The 20361-nt window shown below is 34.8% G+C and overlaps 1 long non-coding RNA gene across 1 annotated transcript; it reads left to right on the top strand.

Annotated features, from left to right (window-relative positions):
* Window positions 1–5114: 5114 nt before the first annotated feature.
* LOC144430811 (uncharacterized) lies at window positions 5115–20140 on the top strand. Its single transcript, XR_013479742.1, has 5 exons — window positions 5115–5168; window positions 6608–6671; window positions 6874–6930; window positions 14253–14373; window positions 19693–20140. It is a non-coding gene; the product is annotated as an uncharacterized LOC144430811 (long non-coding RNA).
* Window positions 20141–20361: the final 221 nt, after the last annotated feature.

Here is a 20361-nt window from a genome sequence, read left to right as displayed (position 1 = left end):
TTTCTGAATACTCCCGGGTACCACCACAGAAATATATTGATAACTCGTCCATCGCTCAGTAAAAATAACAATCTGCAACGACATCGTACGGCAGAAACAGGGTTACAAAAACTGCGAGTTTATTTTGAGCACTGCACGTCTCGTCGGTTTTAATGTGGCTCATCACAAAAACACGTTCACTATAATTCTTAAGGCTTCCGCAGTTCCTGAGCTATCGAGATGAAAAGCGGTTTGTTTGAATGCGTATTTTCGTCCGCATAACGGAATTTTAATATTCGACTTAGTTAACTGGAAAATGGCGAAATACTACGAGAAAACTGGAAAATTTTTACGGATCGGTGCGTTTTTTGCTGCTACCATGGAAACGAATTATCAATTCTAAATTTGGGGTGAAACGCATAATATTAGGGTGGCAGGATAACTAACCCACTTGGAATCCATTCAGACCTGTCCAGATATTCGGGCGCTACAGCTGGACAAACAGACAGACAGGCAAATGAACATACAGAACGACTGAGAATAAGGGTGTCCTATAGCGGAGATCCAATTAAACACTGACGGCAGTCTGAAAACCAGCTAAAAGGGAAGTTGCTCTATAGCAACTCCAGTGGTATAAAATAAGAATATGGCGCCTACATAAATGATGCCAATTGGGTATATTGTCGGGAAAATGAGGCAAATGGAGGCGCATTTTGCTTAGGCACCGGACACAGCGCTAATACGAAACGATCGACGCCACGTAGGCTAATTATCATCGGGTCTTGTCGGTGGAGGATGACCTCGGACCTATCCTAAATTTTGAATTTGTTTGTGGTATGAAGATCTCCCCAAACGCATATCAATTTGCATAACATTCAGCCAGATCGAATCCAGAGGTTCTGAAGTGCCGATGCCAGACAAAATACCCCCACCACGGTGGCCATCTGCAATAAAACACTTCTCAACGGCTTTATATGAAAAAGCTGGCGGATGCATACCACAATAAGACCCGCGGGAACTATTTTATGTAACCCGACTTCATATCCCATCGTTTTCCAAATGCTTTTTATCATTTGTAACGACACTACCAGCATTCGTGAATTAGCTTTGCAATATGAAACTACGTTCGGCAATGATTCAATACCAAGATATTACTTTACTGGCGCCGTGTTTTGTTCAAAGTTTTAGAGAAATGTTTACCAGCACAGAAATTAAGATTGATTATGAAGTGGTGGAAGTTCTGATTGTTCTACACAATCAAGATTTAGTTTGTCTGATTTGTCAATGCAACATTAGCAGTATTGAATAAGTACAATATCAAGCGACACTATTTAACCAAACATTTCGCATTGTAGGTCAATTGCGCGGTTGATTTCAAAAACGCAGCTCTTGAGATAAAAGCGTTGTTTTCTGTTGCCCGAAAATTTAGTGACTAGTGAGACCAAATTCCTCTTCCTGAATTCCCAGATAGTTTTGAAAAGATAGTAATTAAAAACTTTTCTCCTACTACTTTACACGCATCGTCTACCAGACGTTTTTTCTATGAGAATTTCCACGTATATTAAAATAAATTAGTTGTTTTCTCATCTGTCAAATTTGGCGTGAACTCTAAAAGCGAGCGTTTCAGAGAAGCAAGAGCATCGTTTTATGTTAACGACTAGCGAATTGCGCAAATCTCGAAGTCAGTGGTCATCAAATGTTGATTGCGAATCGGGCTCCGAACTTGGAGAAAATCAAATTTTAAATAAAATAAGAATAGCAGATTGTTCGGCAAGCACAGACCCACCTTTTAAGCCCAAAAAACATCTCAGCTGGGACTAGAACCCAGAATCTCTGGCTATCCATTGCGCCACGGAGATGACAGTTGGGGGTCCCGTTTGCTACCTTACAAAATCACATCATCCCTATTATGAATATGGCAATGAGCCAAGACCACCGATCAAGCCAGACATCATGTATATGCTATGCTCGATAAAGAACAACTCAGTCTGGTAGCCATACGTTTATTTTGCATGTTTCTACTTGAAAGTCAAAAGTTTTGAAGCATACAATTATTGTTGTAATAATAGTTCATATATCCGCATCTTGCAATATAGCAAAAGTATATATTTGACCACAAACTGCCGTTTGTAACTTTTCATAATTGGGACTGAGAGGTTCCCTGAAATCAGATACAGATCTTCTACATATGGTGTTCTTTTGTGATTGCTATTTCAATGAAATGAAACTTCTGTCCGTAACTTCTTATAAATGGGAATGAGAAATTCCCAGCATTCAGATACAAGTCTTTTTACGAAAGGTGATTTGTATTTCAGCCATATGATCCATGTACAAATATGCAGCAACTATGATGACTGTTGTATGAGCTCGAGCATACATTCTGTTGTAATTATCGGTATTCAAATCGTGAACATCTGAAAAAATGTTATATTCTTTTACAACATAAGTCTGCCATTATTAATGATCACTGATATAACCAATCTTACTTTATAACATTTGCAGAAGTAAATACGATAACTTTATTTCACTTTTGCATACTTTTTGAGCTGCTACCATCTGCACTTGTATTCATAAGCAATCATACCAACCATTTCAACGCGTTATTTTACTCAAATGACATAATGGCTCAGAATACATTTCGTTTTTTTAAATAGTATATATTTAATATACTATTTAATATAGTTCCCGCTACGAAACACAGTGACATTCCAGTATTTATAAGACACATTGCAAGCCAGACCTAGCGCGTCAGCGTTCAAAGCAAGAAATCGCAGTCTTTTGCTCTATTTGCATCAAATCGCAACAGGTCAAAGGTTATGAATGTCCCTGATTCTCTTCCAACAACGTGCTGCGTTGACGCAAATGCGTTTTAAGATGGCGGGTTGGTATAATCTTTGATCGAGTGTAGGTCCTTATGTCGTTTTCGGGTTTTCCTTTTTCTTTTTCGTCATACACCATATCCGATTGCCTCTTTTTCTATTCTAGCTTTCGCGGTATCCAAGTTTTTAGGGGGAGTGGAGAACATATGCGGCAGGGATGCGGTTGGGAGTGTGTTAGGGGATAGAGTTTGTGGAAGCAGTTAGAAGTGGGAGAGTGAAAGAGGGTGGTGTGGAGATGGATGATGAGGGGAGCAAGAACAGAGCAGGGGGATTTCAGTCATAAAAAGCTTCCAGGATGAATACTCCAATCGTATGTGCCTTTAGGCTTTTACCACATACAAAGCAATGGCAAAAGAAACATGTACAGCAGTGTTGTTAGTCTGTCAAATGGTGCCGGAATTGTCCAGTTTTTGACTTATTAGAAAGGACAATCTTGCCTCAAAAAATACCGGTTTTTACTTATCATGCTAGCTAGGTGTTGTTTTAGTGGGGCAGATTTCATGACATTGACTGAAAAGGCTTTCATGTACGGAATACACTGAGGAATATAAAAACTATCCGGAATAAGATACGTAAACCTAACATCTAAATAATCGTAATGACCAGGCTCTTGTTTTGTTTTGTTTTATTAACTTTGGTAACTAGATGATTTTGTTTTTTGATATTTTGTTTTCCAATCTAGATGATCTTAGATGATTTTTGAGGTCAAACTAGATGTTTTTATTCAGACAATAGTGGCAGCCCTGGTCATGTCTTAGACTTGGTTACAGTTATGAAGTGATGGACGTTGAGGACTGAATAAAGCTGATGACTTTATGTAAATGTTTTATAATACAGAACGTTTTTTGAATAATTGGTTTACAAACAATAGCTCACGTACTGACATTTATTGAGTATACCCTAAGGTGCATATTTTTTTCCGAGAGACCATCATCCATGTAACCGACACCCTACGACAGGGGTAGGCAACCTACGGCCCGCGAGTAATATAATCCGGCCCGTGACGCTTCACTGAATTATAGTAAAAAAAAACAGTTGATTTGACGATTATATTCTTTACGTAACATAATTCATTGTGAGACATTTATAGACTAAATTTTATTATAACCTAAAAAGTATATAATTCACAATTACTCGTTTAATGAGCTAATCATTCAATTATAATTAAACAAATGGCAACAGAACGCAAAAAAGTTAATTCTAAATGCAAAACGTTCAATGGCGCCAAAAATATTCGAATGAGATATTTTGAAATGCAATGAGGAACTATATCTATATTTTATTTGAGAGATGTATCACTGCTTGATTTTTATTATAAAAAGTATCATCCGTTCGATTTCCAATTCTCTAAAAATATGTGCGGCTCGCCATTGACTTGCAATTATTGCCCTACGGAATCCAACAAACATTTGGAACATAACAATCCCTGGTGGGAATTGAACCCACGACCCCATGGAGGATAATCTGAGGTGCGATGGTAAGCGTTGTCCTGAAGCTTACCGGCATGCGCCACTCACCGCGCCGGAGGTTAGATAATGTGCGCTCGATGTCATAGCTGCGTCAAACATCCAGAAAATAAAATGTATCATAAAAGGTTATATTTTCCCGGGAAAAGGGGATAACAGGCAAATTTTCAAGATATTTCGAAAACGCTTTCATATTCACATATATACTCGGGTACGACGATTTCAAACCGCCAAGATGTCGTGTACTTGAGGGTTGTCTCGTACGGTAGTCCCTGTATCATGATCGATTTTCACCAAACGAAACGATCAAAAGTATTTTAAGGCTTTATTCTAGCCACTTAATGCATTGCTACTCTACCGGGCTAACATTAGCAACGTTTTTCAATGCAGTCAGAACGGGTTTATTGTGCGATTGTTTGTAAGAGATTGACTCTGAATCTAAACATTATCAGTTGTTGTCATCGGTCTGCAGTCGTATTGACAAGTCAATTTTAGATACCTCGCATAGAATCGAGATTAAGGCTGTGGTACTATGCCTCGAACTTTTTTGTTTGGCGGATAATTTACTGGAAGCTAGAAATTATGATGGTTACAATTAGTGTGGAGCAAATACCGACTACCATTCACATTCGGTAAATTAAGTAAATTAAGAGGCTCGTGGCGATTCAGAGTTAACCTGGAGTAATCGGAGTAATTATTTGATTACAAAAGATTACTTGGCGTTTTCGTCAAATATTTCGCGCGGAATCCACGAGCGACATCGCTTCAGTCACAACAGTGTGCCGATAAATTTTGTCGTAGGATGATCAATGGATTTTCTTGTTGCCTTCGGAGCAATATTCAGGTGAGTGAAATGTACTTGATAACCCATGCTTTTACTGATGTTATATTATTTTCCTCTATCGATAGTAAAAAAATTGGAATTTGTAACCCAATACATAAAAATAAATCGGATCACAGGAATAAGTTAGTGTTTTGTGATTTATAAGTCTCACGAGTTGAAATCGCAAACTCATCTCGTTTTTTTTAATGAAATACAAATCTAACCCTACCAAAGTTCCATTCATGAGTAGCGGAGAAACAAAGTTGATCAATCTCGCGGCTTATCTAGGTCCGATTATTACAAATAAAATTGATAGTCTCCCGTTATCCATGCGGGCGCTCCAGAAGTGTGTGTAACCAATGTTGTTGCCTATTTTATATCAAGTTGTGTAAAGAGACTTAAACCGGTACTTCTGTAGTATGCAAACCAATATGGCGGACATCGGAACGTAGGATGTGTACCCGGTTATGATTAGGCCATAACTTGTTCCAATTTTTCTTATTATACTTCTATTATAAGTTTGGGGGCTAGCCAAATTATGGTTTAACCCAACCTTAACTGGTATTCATGTACGTTCCGGTGTCCGCCATCTTGGTTCACATACTACGGGAGTACGCTGAAAGCTATGGGCATGGGGATATTCACTTGGCTAATACGGACAGTCCCCAAATCCGGATCTTTCGGGTATTCAATTTGGACCATGCCTAATTCTCTATTTCGGATCATTAGCCTGCCCCACTTTTGAAGTTTCATTTATAGATTTGAATATAATATGAAAAGAAATATAACACCATAATAAACAATATTGATTAGCGAATAACCATCAGTCGGCCAAAAAAGGTGGCGTTTAAAGATGTGGAAATATAATTTCTGAAAAGACCTGACCCAGATATTTTTAAAGTTTTGTACGCGGATCTTCGGTAAAAATAGTTGAGTAGCTCTAGCCTAGCTGATCGCGTCGTTGCGCACGTGACCTACCAGTCTCAAACGCAATTCTTTTAGTTTTGTACAATAAGCCTCGTACCAAAACTAAATTCACCCGCAATCTTAACAAATTCCTTGAAAAGTTATTTTTATCTAAAACATCAAAAATTAGTTTCAGTTTGGTTGTGGCAGTATCATATGGGCCAGATTGAATTAAACAACGGTCGGATTGGGTCCGCGAGTCGTACTTTGCCTATGTATGACTATATCAATACCAAAACAACGCAACGAAAACAATTTAAACGCGATACTGGAAGTACGTCTTTACGCTATCTATACATGACAAGCTTAATATAAATCTAATACATATCTTTCTTAAGCATAAGACGAACCTCAAGTATATAGCCAAGGCCAAATGCCAAGGTTTTTTCTAACTTTGCGATATTTTATCTATTGTATATAGATTTAGTTTAGTACTATCAGGCAGAAATCATAGTGTTATGCGAAAGCTTAATATTAATATCTTTGCTTTTTAGATGCAGAAGCATGAAATATGAAGTTAAAATGAAATAGACGAAATTGAGGAGATCTACGATACAGGTGAACAATATTTAAATATTTTATTTGAATTTTAGATATCCATTGATTTCCATAAACAAATGTGACGATTCTACACATTATTGACTGGAAATGATTTGTCATATATTCCATAAAACATTGCGAACTTTAATTCCTTAGTATTCGTCAATCACCAAATTTGTTAGTGAAGCAGTATTTTTTTCAAATTGCCTTATATTTTTAGGTGGAAATAGCGAGAAGAAATGGAAGTAAAGGGTTCACTTGCAAATTGCATAATAAGGTACAATATAATACACTAACACATTCTTCTAAATAAGTAATATATGTAGTTTTTGGTGTTATAAATCACTTTTCCTGTTTGACTTTTGAGGTATTGAAGACGCCTGTTATAGAGGGATGCTTTATCGAAACAGGTAATCGCGAGAGACGTTGTGATTAGCACAAATAGTAAAATTTTCTTTAATGTATGTCCAATGACCATGCCCCGTTAGGAGCAATTCGGTTAAATCTAATGAGCCACAAATTGTAGATCAATCAGAGTACCATATTATATACCGGTAAGTGAATCCGACAAAGCGTATGTTAGTGCAAATTCCTCCATAATAATCAGTTTACCATACTGTTCATTTTCATAAGTGTTCCTGACTCGGACTAGATTTTCAATAACGAAGTATATTCGTATTGGTATTACAGTAAATCTCCCGTAGTCGTACAACTTGCGGTAATATATAACCATGTCATTCGTGTTCCAAACTAAAAACGATACTATATTCATTAGATACAACGTAGAGTGTATTCATATAGCCATAAATCTCCTACGATCTGTATATAAAGTCCTTTATATTCTATATCAGGGGTCGGCAAACTACGGCCCGCCACGCTTCACTGAATTATATTAACAAAACAGCCTAACAATACTAACAAGTATTTATTTCACAACCACTCGTTTATTGGGATTATAATTGATTATAATTCGACAATGGCAACAGAACGTAAATAAAGTTGATGCCGAGTGCAAATGGTTTAATGACGCAGAAAATAATGTTCAAATGATCAGTCTTCGCGCACTGCTTAAAATTTAGCTGAAATCTGTGTGAAAAATGTGATACGTTGGCCATTCCTTCGATTTTCAACTTTCTAAAAATATGTGCGGCCAGCCAATGACTGCAACCTTTAGTTTTGGCCCGCGAACGATAAATGTTTGCTGACCATTGGTCTATATCATAGGTTCTCTAAGTTCCCTATACAAAGCCATGGGGCTCCACAAGCTATTTGTCCATTTTTTAAAATACTGAATATTTTTAAATATGTATCAGCAAATGCATCTGAGTCGTTAAATAAAGTAATTTAAATTTTTCAGAACCACAAATAGTGGTGTTTTTCTTAATTTTTTATTCCTAAAAATTTATTGTGGGGCTCTGTGAATGATAGTCAATATCTTCACAGGTTCTATAACACCAAAAGTTTCAAAATTCTTGCTCTATCTAGACTCTGGATTCTAGAGTCTAGAATCTAGATCACAGATTACAGATACTGGCGTGGCAATATTTTCCGTTTTATATCAGAATTCCCTTCCTCATTGATATCATTTTCCGTAATAAATCTGCATAGCATTTTGGCTTAATCGAAACCGTTTTTACCCCAAATGGTAGATCACGCGATCCCGGGTACAATATTAGATGAGTGAATCCGACAAACAAAGCGTATCAATGTATCCGTGAATCTACCATAGTCTACAATCCCTGGTAATGATCAGTGTACGCCGTTTATGTTCATAAGTGTTCCAAACTAGAAACACACGAAATTTTCAATGACGATATTACGTACATGAGTCGATCCAACCAAGTGTGTTTATAATACATAAACCGTAAATCTCCCATAGTCGTACTTTCCGTATCGTCATTAAAATAAAATTAAATTTATAAAAACGTTACTATATAAATCATATACATCCAATTTTCCAAGTGTATCAATATAACCGTAAATCCCACATAGTGTGTATATATCCCCCTTCCCACCTTGTTAGCAGTCATAGTAATCGTCCCATTAATATTCATAAGCGTTAAATTCTAGAGATATATTGGATATCAGCAATAAGAAAATATTTATATCGGTATGGGCTAAATGTAGAACCAATATTTCTGATTCATTTGGGTTTTTTATCTGATCCAGAAGCATTTAAAAGGAAGTTAAATATGGATGTTGAAATTTATTTTTTTGCGTGGAGTTATCATGTTCGTGGTATCTGTTGCCTCCTTAATTCTGAGCCATTTTCGTCCCCACCCATGAGTGTAGAAACAGGATTCTGACTAAAGATGTACCAATGTATCGTTATGGGGTATCGTTATCGACAATATCAGCCATTTTTTTGTATTGGTATTTGTATATGTATCGGATAAATTTAGACCTGATATTTCCAATTTATTTAGCTTTTCATTCTGATCCAGGATCATTAGAATACTGATGTTAAAATAGACTTTCCTCGAGGTATTGTATTCGCGGTATTTGCCTCAACTCTGAGCCATACTCGATTACACCCCAGCGATAAGAAACTGGAATGAAATTCCGTTCCGTTTTTATATATTTATCTGCCAAACTAGCTTTATAAAACTAGCCAAACCAATTACTTACTATTGCACGTTGATAAGACAAAAATGCATTATTTCATATACTATACTAAGTATACTTAATCCTAGAGAATTTAGTACAATGTGTAATGTATATCACAGGCACTGGAAAAATATGGTTCTACCAAACAAAGCATCCTTCATTTAGGGTTCGCAAATATGGTCACCCTAAATAAGAGGGAAACACGGTATGATATCTGTATTTCCTTCTTCACTTGATAGCAAAATCTTCATTATTCTTAGTAGCACTTTATTTTGTTTAATCCAGCAGTTCTTAACCTGGGGTAGAGTTTTGTCATTCTCAGGGGTAAATTTCGTTAGTTTGAAAAAAAGATTTGAAATAAAAAAAAAACGCATCTATTCACATGTTTTGATGTTAGCAACATTGTGTTATTGATAGGCTAACTTGCGGGAAATATGTATTTGTAGCCTATTATTGGATATGATGTGTATTAGCCCATTATTGTATCACAATGTCGAGACTTTTGCAGAAAGCTGTTCTGGCAACGGTTATCGAGACGGCCTGCGGATTGTCGCAAATTCAGCGTTGGAATGTTAGCTCCACAGTGATTCGTTCCGGTTAAATTAACAAGTTCTAATTAAATATGTTTCATATAAATTGCTAAGTTTCAAGTTGGGAAAAAACGCGTGGTACCAAAGATCTGATAGATGTCATTAGGAGGATCATTAATTCGTAACACGTTCGAAAGTTAAATTTAAAAGCTCCACACGGTAGGAAATATTTGCACTGTAAGAAAAATTCAATAATGAGATTATAGCCCTGTATTGAGTCTGAATTATATCAAGGTTTGATATAAACACAAGCTTCCGCGGGCAATCAGCAGTTGTTTTTAAAAGCGTAACGGTATCTTGAAGATGTGATATGTAGCCTACATGTTTTGGCAAGAAAATGCGCGTTTTGTAACATTCCTACTGGATAGGCTTGGTATGTTGCTGTACCGTTGTTGTTAACCTGATAGGCCTACAGGTACTGGTAAGTTACCGCGCAAGATTTCCAGGGAATTGATAATAAAATATTTCGATTTACTCGCCGTGTCTATATATTTCAGCATAGCTCTCTTGTTATCGGTTAGCCCATATTTCAACCGGAACCTATACCTCCGAGTTCTATGTTATTTCACCAGACATCGAAGATCTGGTTGCCAAAAAGCAAAGGTAGCCGTCGCGTTAAATCTGATTGTTTTTTTTCTCACTGAAAGCAGTTTTTTGACCAAGCCTTTCCTTGACCTTGTTAACTTACTATTTGCTTAATGGGTAAATTATGCAATACTGGTGTAAGAGCGTGTACCTATGTTATGTTCTGTTATATAAATACTTTCAGTTTGAGTAGGTCAATAATATGGTGATATTTGTAATTTGTGCAATTTGAAGTCGAGACTGACATCTGACGACTAATGTTTAGAGGACTTCACACTTGCGGAATAAAGCGAAATATAACACACTAGTAAATAATTTATTAGCCAGAATCATGAATGTTTTTAATTTTTTGAAAAACCTGCGACGTATTTGAAAATAAACGGAAAAAAATTAGTGATAGCTATCTTTATTTATGTTTACTGTAAGCCTATTGAAGCGTTTTTTTGTTTGTAAAGATCTAAGTGTGTAATGAAAATCTTCGGAAGTTTTTAATATAAATCTAATTAGGTATAAAATATTAGTAATCCCGTAGTATGTGTGCAAGGTTAGTGTTAGTTAATAATTTTATTTCGATTTTTTCTATTTTAGTTTTATTACGAGTTTGGGGACCGTTTGTGTTGTGTTAACCCAAGAGAATACATCCCCTGCCCATAGGTTTCAGTCCTTTACATAACTTGATGTAAAGTAGGCGATCAAAATAAGGTTACCTCCGTAATGCTACACATAATTCTGAAGCGCAAAAATTGGTATATCATATTTAACCCAGAATAGGTTGTGTATATTTGAAGATGCAGGGTAAACACACACATATATATAATATTTCAAAAAGTCGTGTAGAGCAGTGCTTTCCAACCGCTGGACCTAGTTCCGACGTCGGACCGCGCAGTTGTTTTCTGCGAGAAAATTGGTGACCGTACATTTGACCCCATGTGTATATCCGCGGGCTCAATCTATATGCGGGTGCTAAACCCCATGGGTTAGAATGGGTTCAAATATCCGTGAAACAAAAAAATTTCCATAGGTGCAATAGTATGCAGGTGCAATTGTCGTGGGTTCAGATGTACGTGGGTTCATGTAATGGAACCTAGAAAATTTGCTACTTATTTGTCAGCCAGCGTAATCACTGAGTAGCCAAGAAAACTAATGTCACTTGTTTTAGTTGTTAAATCGAGCGTTCGAGAATAGTGTTAATTGCCATCCCAATTTTAACGTTCTAATTCAAAGGTTGAAATTGCAGCCCGGGAACTAATTTTTGTGACCTTCGAATGTCCCGACTTTTAATGCATAAAACAAATTTGTTATAAATTTATTATCGTCTCAAAACGGATATATTTTTTCCCTGGTAACAAGTGCTGCCGTAGAGCGCTTTTGTAGTTAGTAGCGTTAGTGATATGTGGTTTACTTGATTATTGTTGTACTCATACGTGGAGTTCATTTTGCATTTTAAAATTATGGGAAACGTCCGGGCACGAAGGGAAATTTGTGACGAGGGCCGTGCTTGGAGGGAAATTGTTTCTTCTGCTGCGCCACTGCTCATCTATGCCATCGTGAAAACGTGCAATGTGCACGTCAGAAATACATATTAATATGAGCAGCTCTATCTAAAATGCATTACACTAAGAATAAATTGCGAACTCGCTTGTCAGATTGTCATTTGGACGACGTAGTGCGGGGCAACCTAGTTGCCATTTGATTTCAACGCTTCGACCATGTCAAATAAACGAAACGTCATCTCAAACATTAATTGAAAGTAAATAAAAATAGTGTATTGTTTGATAGAATATATATAGGTGCGAGCGCACAATAATTTGAAGTTTATTGTTGCAATTGTCGCAAGTGGAAATTATTTTGTCCCGCACGTGGTAAATGTATATATTGGCCGGCGAGTATACGAAGTTTGGCGATCGATGTTCAAATTTGTCGCCATTGTTGAATTTCAAAAAAGTGCCATACTTTACTTTGGAACTTTGAATTGTGTTGCGCAAATCTAACTCCTATTCCTCCTCTATTCCTGTATGCGAGTGGATCCGTATGAGTATCCTGCTGCACCTTAACACAAATGTATTTCAGTAACCTTTGGTCCGACCAAAGGCAGACTTCCTCAGAAAAGCATCTCTTGAATTGGATCTCATAATTTACAGTTTCTATTTATATATGCAACTAAAACTGATCACTTCTACTTAAAGTTTTTTAAAAGGTTACAGATTTATCTAATATTTTAACATAAGTGATAAATTGATAATTGTTTTCAGATGTCAATTATTTTGTGAAAAATATAAAAAAGAGAAATTTAAATCTCATTTTTGAAGTTTTAACTTATGATGATTTACTTGAAAGTGTAAATATTTACTTTAAAAAAATTTAAAATTATATATTTTACACACTTGAAAAGCGTACAATTGGAATCAAAATATTTGTGAAGTTTTTAAATCCAGTGTTTTTACATACAAGGTCTATCCTAAGTCTTTATTGTCATTCTATTCTAAACGATTTTGAAAAAATTAAAAAAATATCTAATTTTTTTACAAACTTGATAAAAAAAAACTAGCTTTATATAGGTATTGTATGGTAAAAATGAGTTTATATGTTAATGCTTCATATACAAAGTCGTACTTTTCAACGAATTATCGAAAATTCGAAAAAAATGGGAACTTCAGCTCTTTTGCAAATGTTCCCAGTCTTCATTGTCATTGCATGCTGTGAAAGATTTCGGGTGTTCCTAGATAAATTCTAGTTATCTCATGATTTTATTAGAAATTAGGAAAAAATATTATCTTAAAATTTTATTTTAAAATAGAAATATTTTTAAAAAAATCAAACAAGTTTTCCCCATTTATATACGGCGTACAACCAAAACTTAAGAAACGCTAAAAAGTTGCAAAATCTATCTTTGTCGCAAGTTTTCGAAGACTGCATCGACATTCTGTATTGAAAACGATGTCAAATGTTGATACTATATGTCAATTGATCAATGCATCGGGAACTATACATATTGTATATAGTTGAATATATTGAATTTTGTAGTTATTTTAAAATTTTAGGAACTTGCAAAAATAAAATTTCTGAATTGTGTTATAAGGTTATATATGTGTTACAATTTAAATGAGTAAATTCATCTCGCTATTGTTAGAATTTCTCATTGACATTTTATGTTGTCATTCCACGTGATCATATTTCATTGCTACTGTTGTCAACTAACTATTAGTGCAAAATGTGAATATGTATACTTATAACTTTATAAGGAACAAATGTAATCCTAAAAATGTATCATTCGTTTGAATAAAAAATATTTAATTTTTCCATTTTTAAAGTGGCAAACAATGAAAATTAGAAAAATTTGAAAAACTGTTAAAATGTTTGATATATAGCGTCTTTGCAAATGGTTGAAATCTTCACCACCATTCTGCTGTGACACATTTTACGTTCTTTTACTTCATCGTTCGCCATTTTCCAATACAAATAAATTATAATTTGCGTGAGTTTTATAAAAGATTACGAAAATATCAAAAATCTGTATATTTCATGAAACTATCTCAAATAGGTTGTCAACTAATCCAATCATTGCTAGAAATGTTGTTACGAGCAAGTAGCAAAGTTGATATCCTAAAATTAAATTCTGAAATCAACTACAAGATTCTAATTCAGATAATTTTACATTGAGATTCTCTTTTCTGTACCACTGCCGAGCAGCATTCTCTGTGAAATATACCCTCAAAACTTGATGGTGACATAGTTAGCCCAATTGCATTGTATGCAAATCGAAATTAGAAGCAATTGGCTTACACCACATAATGTCACATATTACATTTATTTTCAGCTTTCTGAAAACACTGCTTGAAAGTTGGCGAGGTAATTTATCATTGCATTAAAAAATGCGACAATGCCAAAGGTCTGGCATTGCATCACCAAGTGAGCTGGGAGCCTATCCAAAGAGTCAAGTAAGTGATGAAATCTTTTGAATCTGTGAATTTGAATTTAACGAAGCTTATAAAATTTATATATTAAATTAAACTCTGCGACTCAGAAACATTTGGGATTTTTGAATGATGCAGGTTAGACATATAATTTATATATATGTTATTTCAAAATGTCGCGTTATGTAGTAGTTAGTGCATAATGAAACGTTAAATCCGTATATAATCAGTTACAAATTAACGCCCAACCATTAACTAGACATGTAAGCCTGTAATAAATAAATAAAACTCAAGTCTTCATTGACATTGTATGCTGTAAAAAATTTCAGGTGTTGATGCATATATTTGAATTAGCTTACGCTTGAATGTAGAAAAAACAGTTTTCAACTTTGAAGAAGCGCATAATATAAAATAGCAATATTCGAGGAAAGTTAACTTGAAACTGTTAGAAGTATTCTTATTTATAATTTAAATATTCTCTGTTCTAATTTTTCTACTTTTGTCAATAAAAGGCAAACATGGTACATCGAGTAAACAATATCAATAAAAGTTTTTTTACAAATATTGAAGCATCGTAAAATGACAAATTTGAAAATATATTTATCGAAATTTTAGGAGCAGCGTACAAAAAAAATTGGGATTGGATAATTTGAGAATATGTGACAAGTTGTGTAACATAGCTTTTTTCGCGAATAATCTATGTGTATATTGGCACTCCGTGTCCAAAACGATTTCAAATGTTAATACTGTATAAAGTTATCAACGAAATAATACAAGAAAACAAGTTTTAGACTGATATCACAAACCCGTACTATTTTGAAAGCCTGTATACTTTTGAAAAATAGACATATAAGAGAGATGAAAAATTATTTTCGAAAAATAAACTCAGAAAGGTCACCTTAGAAATTTGAAAATATTTTGTTCAAAGAAACAATGCCCTCTTATTACAGATAAAATCGCAGAATTTTACATATCAATTTTACATTAATCGAACAGAAAATAATTGATCATTTTTGTAAGAAAAATTAAATAAAAGATGTTTTAATTAATTTTTGAAGCAGCTTTCAGTGAAAATTTGAGGAATTAGAGAATACCTTAAAAGTTGTTCTAGCAACTTATATTTGTAGAAATTTGTTTTTGAAATAGATATCCACCAGTGTTTACTATTAGCGCACTTTTTTTTCGCGAAAATTGCGAATTTGCTTGCGAAATAGCACCTTTTTTCAATTTTGAAGGGCAAAAATTCACAGTTGACAAATATTTACCTGCGAGATTGACAAATAAGTTGCGTACTATTACTTTTGTAACCCAATTTTGCATTACATAACGATATTTGCTGGAATTCTAACCGATGTGGTGCATGCAGGAGAGAAAGCTTTCGCATTAATTGCAAAAAAGATTTTATAGTGTGATTATTATACAAGCCCGCTTTCTCCGGCAAAAACGCTCAGCGGTGTCTTTGAAACCAGATGTTGGAATATTACGCAGTGCGTTTTTTTGAACGAGATTGGTCATGTGACTACCAAGGACATCGATTAATTGTGACCATAGTGCGTGATTTTCTAGTGCTGGTTCGACAGGTCTTTGTTATCTTCGTAGTGTACTTCTAACTTCTTGGAGCCATTCAGAAAGTTCTGATATTTTGTTTAGTAAGGACCATTATTTTTTTGAATTAGAAGCAACTTTTAGCAGCATCTCACAGATTTGCAAAATCAGCAAACTCACAAAACACGTATGTCGTATTAACAGCCAATTCATTTTATCCGCAAATGCACATGGCGTTCCCCCGAATTTTGCGATCGAACGCAACTACATCTATAATTGATATTCGAGTAGGGTTGGATAAAATAAATATATTTTTTTTTCAATTGGTTATTTCTAATGAATACCGGATAGTCGAATAACAAATATTTTTTATACACAACAGGAGTCTAAAACGTAGGTCGAAACATTAAAAATCGGCAATAAAGCCTTTTTTTGGTTTATTTTGTTATGATCGCCAATTGTTTTTGTCATCTCAATCGTTTTGGCGTCTATATGCTGTATTTGGCAATCTATATTCCCACACTTTTTTTTTCGCAATTATGACTTCTTGTCGATCGACGGAGAGCGAAGTTCTATATTTGGCGTTTACCCGTGCGCTCACATCCGCAACAGCTGTAATTTTAAAACCCAAATTAACATTTGCGTTGACTTGATATCACCTATCAACATTTATAAATTTACCTCGCCAATTTCAAGCGAAAAGTAATATTATTATCAATACCGGAATGCAGATATTTAATAGAGATGATAATCAACTTCAATATACTTTTCTATGGTGTCTGTAATCTTTTATAGATAAATCTCGCAAATCTGCGAAGGTGTTAATCCTGAATGTTGATTTTAAATAGTGATTAAATAATTCGGCAATAAAGCATTTCTGCTTGGTCTTAAGACAAGATGACTTTAATAAACAGCAACCGTCAAGCGTGGCTGAGTGAAAAGTTTAAATTTTTGAAACATTACTTGGTCAAGAAAGAGAGGGATCACTAAGGAGCTAATTAAAAGTACATTGGAAGGATATGACTTGTCATTTATTTTCTGGATATAGCTTGTACGTGTTAAATACCACGTATGGTCTCTCGGAAGAGCCAATCCAACTTTTAATTTTCGATAATCAACTTTAATACGCGGGTCATGCATGAAACTGCTAGTAAAATGCTGCCAATCGTACGTAGTTTAAAATGTGGGATAATTATCGTTACTTTCAGTCTTCACCCCTGTTTTGTTTTATTTTTAAATTTGTTTGATCTACCTTGACGTCGTTTTACAGTGATCTAATGTAACTCTCGCGACTAAATTCTTTTTTTTTCTGTATGGCATCCTTGGCGCAATTTATTTCCGACTGAATTTAAATTGCGTTTATAATAAGGAATTTCCTGTTTGTTGACGCAATTACTATTAAAAATACGAGCAATGATGCACGGAAAACGAATTTTATTTCATTGCAATTGGAAAAAACAAATAGGGGAGTTTTACATGTCATGACTAACCGGCGCTACATGTGAGACTTGTGCACATGAAGGAATATATATCGCGACAAGATATATGATAATGCGTACTTCAACAACATAAATAAATTCAACATAAATTTCCAAAATTTCAGGTTGATGCGGTCGAATAAAATTTATTTATAAAATGGATTGTTATTTCGCGACGCACTTTCCACGACAATCATTCCTTTATTTTCAAATTCACGTATTTTTTTTTTGAATATCATCAAGCATTTCGTGTATCATCGCAAAAAAATATTCTTCGGTGTTATCATTCCTATTGGCGTTATTGTAATATATGAAAACGTCGTTAATCGTTGGTAGTAACTAATATCGATACCTGTATGTATCAGTCATTGTCTGGTTAGGTGAAAGGTTTTACACAAATGCGCACGGCTATGCCTTTTACGCGAAGAAGTACGCTGCGCAACTGACAGGGGTGGTTGATTACATGGAAGTTTTGTTTGCGACAGATGTGCTTAGCAGTTGTCTCTCTGTTACCGATGAATTCGCTAATGGTTTAAACTAGTGGTTCTTAACCTTTTTTGTATTATTTACTCATTTACCAAACACAATTTCTAGATTTACCCCTAATATTACCATTGGTGATCATTTATTAAAAATTTGTCAAGCGAGGTATAAAGAGCTACTAACGTTAGACGCGAAGTCTCTCTATCTCTCCCTTTTCTTTCTACCCCATCTTCTCCGCGAAAGGGTGATTCGGTGAAGAAAGATCGGTGGGGAGAAAATGACGGGTGGGAGTAACCACCTTCGGCAAGAGTCCCGATATTGTGATGCAATAATAGGCTAATACACATCAGTCATGGGCTAATACATATTTCTCGCTTGCAAGTTATCCTACCAATAACACAATGTTTCTCGCGCGGCCCACCCTCTTATGTTTTTACCAAGTTATATTTCAGTATATAGGCTCAAGTATGTTTCGCGTTTTTCGCGTGATCATTCCTGCTATCTATCTACATTCAAATGGCGGTTCTTATTATTACGTATGTGTCAAGGCTTGCACCATGGTGGACATCGACGTCAGTTTTTTTATTTCTCGCAGAATTGTGCATTCTGTTCGACAGACTCGAAAGATATTGTGCGATTATTGAGGACGAACGCTGAGCGGAAGTACAGGAATTAATTTAGAACCTAAATTTGCAAATTAATTTCATTCTGATTGTTTTCCTTCCTGTCTGATTTGATCGTATTTATCGCCAACGTAAAATAAAAAGTCAACAATATCTTTGGTACTAGCCCCGGGACTCGTTGTCCTTTTATGTTCGTATTTTTTTTATCTAATGTTTGCGCTAAATAAGATTTCGGAAATGTCGTCACTGCGTGTCCGTCAATAATGCTGATGAAACTGACTTAATTGCATTGCTGCCTATTGGTCACAAATCAGTATATATACGCTATTCGTCCAGAAATCTTTGTAATGTTACTTCAGTAATGGTGTTTCAAATTTTACGAAACGACCCACTTAAACTTGATATTCCCGCGACATTGGCGCACATTTTGCTAATTTAAACATTGAGGCAGTTTCACAGCTAACAGAAAATGAATGAATAACAACACTATAACGCAAATATAACACTCAATTTCGACGTGATGTGTGTTTTCTTGTGTGGTCGTCAAAAAACCGCAAATTTCATGTTCACGCCCCCTGTTACCAGATATTCGAATAGTAGCCTGCTATTCTAATATTAGACTTGATAATCGAATAATTTGCCAGTACCTACTCAGTAACAAGAAAGCAATTATTAAATTGATTGATTTTAAGTTCGTTAACTTGCCTTTCATTTATTATGTAAATTTACCTCCACCGAAATCAGGAATTAGCTGGTATTAATGTCTTGTACAAACGTTTGCGGCCCGCAACGAATTTTGTAACGTAAAAGTGGCCCGCGAGACGAAAAACGTTGGGCAGGCCTGAGTCTTAGACAGATTGTTGAGCGTTCACACATGATAAAAATTTCATCAATATTAGACTACAGCAAAATAGTCCGATCTGAATTGCTTCGAAAAAACATGGCTTGAATAAAAGAAAGGAAGGAAAAAAGATGGCAGCAATTTGAAATTTTTTTCTCACCGTTCGAATAATTTACTATTAGATACGAAATGCTCAGCCCTACCCATTGTATATTTTTACTCCAAAAGAAACACAGATGCGATCGAAGGTTATCAATTTATAAGCTAAGACTATTTTTTCGCTTATTATTAGTTATTCGTAATGCTACTACGATTCCTAAGAGAATTCCATACCTTCGGCGTCATGATTATTTGAATATATATAATTTTTCAGGTTTCCTCACTTATGGAAATGGAATCTTGACGACATTCACTGTGCACAGAAAAAAAATAAAAGTTTCAAATACATCAAGTATTCAAATATAAATGTGAGTTTCATCAAAGATAACTAAGATTGGCTCATGAATGAAATGCATTGAACAACACTTAAGTGAAAAAGACTTCAAATATAAAAAGAGACTGTTTTATTCTACTCGGTGACATACGTACATTGATCCTGTATGCATACAAACGGATTATATTCAAAGCTTTAACATGGGTCGACCCATCAAAAATTAACTGTTTGTGCGATGATTGCAAACAGATTCTTAATTACAAATCAAAGCAATTGTGGTTATTACTTTACAATACAATTCCCACATTTGACGTCATAGCAAGATGAATATGAAATATATTTCATTGAAATATATTGCATTAACGAATTTTATAAAATTCCGTTGTGGAGTTTTTATCATAACACAGTATTGTTTATATTTTCATAATTTATATATATAATTATATATTATATATAATCATAATTCATAAATTTTCTTTCAATCATTCTAGTTTTAAATATTTATATTTGCAAAAGTCTAATACTTGGGCGTAAAGGCAACGGCGATCGACATTTTTGTCATATCTAAATTATACCAATGCTGTCCTGACGAATTGTTATACAAAATAT

This window comes from Styela clava, chromosome 12 (genome assembly GCF_964204865.1).
Source record: "Styela clava chromosome 12, kaStyClav1.hap1.2, whole genome shotgun sequence".
Taxonomy (NCBI): Eukaryota; Metazoa; Chordata; class Ascidiacea; order Stolidobranchia; family Styelidae; genus Styela; species Styela clava.
This window is presented reverse-complemented; position numbering and strand designations above follow the sequence as displayed.